Raw genomic sequence first — 5,235 nt, forward strand, 5'->3', positions numbered from 1 at the left:
AGAGAAAAAGGAAAAGAAAGCAAGAAGAAAAAGGAAAAAAAGAGAAAAGAAAAGAAGAAGAAAAAGAGGGGAAAAAAAAAAAAGAAGAAAAAAGAGAAAAGGAAATGAAAGAAAAGAAAAAGTCACAGAATGATCCAATACCTTTATACTGTGAATATAACTTATATTTTGACAGGTACAAGAATTTGTCAATATAACCAAAGAAAATAAGCTCAAAATTCCAGAAGCTCAATGTGATATCCCTTCAGGATGGTATTCAATCCAGAAGACTAGACAAGAGCTAATTTGAATAAAGCTTCTGAGCTGTATATACTGTAGCACTGTTCCTAATATGCTTCTTTATCATTAAAATAATATTTTGATTTCCTATTCCTTTAACAGTTCAATCCAAATAGAGGCAAAAATTCTTTGTTCTCAAGATGTAACATCAATATTAAAAAAAAAAAAAAGGATGTTAAATAAAATAAATGAATGAATAAAATAAAACCAAAATGACATCTTCAGAACTGGAACTGAATAAGTTGCTGGCTATTGCTCTCCCATTTATTTCTGATTGTTACATAGCCTCCACATTGTTGACTTAAAGAACACAGCTTTATCTATATTTCTAGGGAGGAATAGTATGTTTATTAAAATGCTGATATTTTGTTTTATTTTGTTTTGCTTTATTTGGAAATATTTTCTGCTAGGCTGCTTGGAGTTGATCCTCCAAGAAAGATGGCCATATGTGATGTCATAATTTAGGATTTTCAATATCTAAAACTAATCCACATGATGTCGGCTGCATGAAAATTAGGGATCACTAAAACTAATAGCCTGCTAATATACATGAAAGATTTATCAATGTATTCAACAAAGTCTCACTGAAGTTGCAGATACTGGGATCATGTTTTACTGTCGGTCAGTTTCCAAACAATCTTGGGCCAAAATCCCAAATGTCTGAGGTATATGAAGTGCCTGATTATGGTCTACTTGTGTGCTTTTCCAAATCTGAACGACTATTAAGTACTGATTAATAGTTGCTTATTTTTGTGGATGTGTCCTATTATCCCTCTTTCCATTATTACTCATAGTATTTCCTCTTCTGTTATGCCTATAAGAAAAAGGATCACATACTAGGCTACAGAATTTCCAATAACATGCATATTAAGAGAGCTTAATATGCACATTTTTACTTTAGTAAAGTAAATATGTTCTGCCATATTGCCATACTTATTTTATTTACTATGTATATGTGTATATGCATGTAAGTATATATTTTATTTATCTATATGTTAGAGATACTTTTAGTCATTGTATTATCCGTTATATTGTTGCTCAAATTCCACTTCAGCTTTCTCATGTATCACATATATTGACTAACAAATCCTTGAATTTCTGCTTACCAAAAGAGGGAAAAACAAACAAACAAACAAAAACAAACAACAACAAACTCCTATGGCAGATTTAGTTCTGAGGAGGTAACAGTGCTTCTATTTTATTCTGATCAGGATTTCTGAGAATCAGTAAGGGTTGAAAGGGCTGCCCCAGGGGTAGGATATGTCATTGTTTTTCTTTTGCCCTGTGTAATATTCTCACATAGGGGAATATTAACATGATAGATCCTTTGTACAGCATTTCTCTTTGTCAGCATCTTGCTTTGAGACTTCTGTCATGCTCAAAAAATGACACCTGGTGTATGACTACTGTGGCTTGGGGATTGGATGGATTCATCTTCTGTTTGTCATTCAGTAAGAGCATCACACTGAGTCCTCCACATGCCTACAGATAACACTGTAATGTAAAATTTCTTTTTTGACATTGTAAGTCCATTGTTTGTAAAATTTGACACCTAATGTCAGTAGTCCATGTTTTCCTACTTTGATTTCTAGAATTTAACAATTATTTTAATTCCATATGTCCACTGTACCAAAATATGGGGTTTTCTTGAACAGGTACTACTTTCATTTCCTTACAGATTTGTATAATCCAAAGAGTAATCCAAAGGAAGACTCATATTAGCTACATTCCTGTAATTACATCATAGAATCACAGAATTATAGGGGTTGGAAGGGACCTACAGAGATCATCGAGTCCACCCCTCCTGCAAAGCAGGCCCCCTACAGCAGGCTGCACAGGTAGGCATCCAGGTGGGTCTTGAATATCTTCAGAGAAGGAGAATCCACAATCTCCCTGGGCACCTGTTCCAGTGTTCCATCACCCTTATTGTGAAGAATTTTCTTTGCATATTGGTGTGGAACTTCCTATGCCCAAGTTTATGGCAGTTTCCCCTTGTCTTGTCCCCACGTACTGCTGAAAAGAAGTTGGCCATGTCCCTTTGCTTCCCACACTTAAGATATTTATAAACATTAATCAGATCACCTCTGAGTCTTCTTTTCTCAAGGCTGAACAGACCCAGTTCACTTAGCCTTTCCTCATAGGGGAGATGCTCCAGGCCATTTATCATCTTTTTTGCACCAGGGAACCCAGAACTGGATACAGTCCTACAGATGAGGCCTTACCAGAGCAGAGTAGAGGGGGACGATCTCCTCCCTTGGCTTGCTGACCACGCTCTTTTTAACGCACCCTAGGATCCCATTGGCCTTCTTGGCCACCGGGGCACACTGCTGGTTCATCGCCAACTTGTTAATGACAAATAATTAGAGAAATATTAATAATAATGCATATTATTTACAAATATGTGTGATAACAATTTGTTGAGGTTGTCTAGAATTCATATGCAAAACGTCTCTGGAGACCATCTGCTTAAAAATGTCCAATATACCACTAGTGTATCAGACCACTGGCAAAGGATACAAATACAAGCAAAGGACTGAACCAGAGGCATAGATAACTTCCTTTTGATGAGTTTGAATGAACCTGGAGCAGAAACCAATGTCAGAACATAGAAAGAAAAGGAAAAAAAGAAGGATGAAGATGAAGAATGAAGATGATGAAGTAGAAGCAGAAGCAAAGGAAGAAGGAGGACAAGGAAATGGAGGAGAAAGAAGCTGCATTTGTAAATTAAAAATAATTTTAAAAATGCAGTTACACTGATTGTGTACTTCAGAATGAGGTATGGAATATGATATTTGGTCTCCGCTACTGCTCAGCATGTAAGTCTTATTATCAGTAGTTCTCAGTTCTATGAAATAACAAACAGCAAAATATCTCCTGATCTTAAAGCTTATTCTATTCCACAGTCTCAAATATTGGTGCAGAACCCAAGGAATACAACATCTGCACTGAGAGATAGTACTTCACGAAAACTATACAAGGATTAGCAAAATGGCTTATGTTTAGAAGATAACCCTTGTTATGTGTCATACGTGGTTTGAAAAAAAGCGGTAGAAAACTTTCCTAGAAACATAGACTCACAGAATGTCTTTGGTTGGAAGGGACCTTAAGGATCATCAAGTTCCAACACCCCTAGCCCCAGTACATAAAGAACGTGGAGCTCTTAGAGCGGGTCCAGAGGAGGACCACTAAGATGATCAGGGGGCTGGAGCACCTCTCCTATCAGTAAAGGTTGAGGGAACTGAGATTGTTTAGCTTGGAGAAGAGAAGGCTCTGGGGAGACCTCAATGCAGCCTTGCAGTACTTGAGGGGAGTATATAAGCAGAAAGGGGAACAGCTGTTTACAAAGGTGGATAGTGATAGGACAAGGGGGGACAGTTTTAAACTGAGGCAAGGGAGGTTTAGGTTAGATATTAGGAAAAAGTTTTTCACACAGAAGGTGGTGAAGCACTGAACAGGTTGCCCAAGGAGGTTGTGGGTTCCCCATCCCTGGATGCATTCAAGCTCAGGCTGGACGTGGCTATGCGCAGCCTGGTCTGGTGGTTGGTGATCCTGCACATAGCAGGAGAGTTGAAACTAGGTGATCATTGTGATCCTTTTCAACCCAGGCATTCTAAGATTCTGTGCCACAAGCAGCGCTGCCAGCCACTAGATCTAGTACTAGTCCTTTCTCCAGATACTCTTCAGTTCAAGTGCACCTTTAGGAATAATTATTGCTCTACAGTTTTTTGTTTGTTTGTTTGTGGGTTTGTTTTTTTGTTTTTTTAATCCAACTGTGTAAAAAGACGATGATTTGAGAAGATTTATTGCTTAGCAATTAACTAGTGTGTTATATATGAACATTCATCTCCAGTGGAAATTAAAACTATGAAATCTGACCTATTTTTTTTTTTCATCCTAGTTATGGTCCTAGTATAACCCTTAGGCAATTGTTAATGTACATCAAATTTTGGAAGTTCATCTTGCTCCAATTTTTCAGTATGATTCTAGGGCATAACTTGATTGCATGGAGACATAATGACGCATTATAGCTGTTCTAAAATAACAACCCCTTTCTACCCTCTCCCTCTACTAAGCAGAGTTTTTGATGTGTTGTATGCAACCATCTGAAGATTTCCAAATCTGTCCTTATCCATTTCAAAAACAATCATTAAGATTCAGATATCTGAATCACCACATTAAAACTACAATACATTCCACTGAATTTTAGAGTTTTTTATTAGTGGACTATCTCCCATGAGCATCACTGGAAAAGACATAATATCATTGATTTATCATTTTATATGATAAATTGGATGGAGTGAAAAGTGATAAGATTTAAAAATAATAATAATAAAAAAAACACACAACTATCTTTGTAATTGTTAGAAGTTAAAAATTCCACCAACGAACTTATATCTGAACTCTCCTTAATAATAAAATAAATACATTCACAAGAGACATTTTTTGGAGTTTCCATGTCTGCAATATGTCTGTGTAACTAAAACTCAAATCTAAGAACAGAGCTTGTCAATCAAAGGACACTACACTTACTTCTCGATAGGAATCATAATTATTAAGCATTTCTAATGCTGATATTGTCATGGTTTTATGATTGTTGGTTATTGGTATTCCAGATCATAACATCATGTAGTGCACTGGGATTTAAAGTGTTAATGCTGCAGTTCCGGGTACCTGTCTGGAAGAGAACTACAATCCCCAGGGGGCTTTGCGATCAGAGAGGGATATAACCCCTGGCAATGTCACCTGATGTGCTCTTCCTCGTCAGGCTCTCCTCCCTGCTGCTCAACCGGACTGTGCATCTCACCTCAGCGTTATGGCGAGGCCTATCCACCTTTCGGACACTCTCTCATATTACATTTGATTTATTAGCTTCAATTCTAATTATATTGCATTATAGTGTGTTATCTTGCATTCCAATACCATATTTAGTAAATTAGTTTGTTTCTCCTCAGATCA

The sequence above is a fragment of the Meleagris gallopavo genome, chromosome 1 (genome assembly GCF_000146605.3).
Source record: "Meleagris gallopavo isolate NT-WF06-2002-E0010 breed Aviagen turkey brand Nicholas breeding stock chromosome 1, Turkey_5.1, whole genome shotgun sequence".
Lineage (NCBI taxonomy): Eukaryota > Metazoa > Chordata > Aves > Galliformes > Phasianidae > Meleagris > Meleagris gallopavo.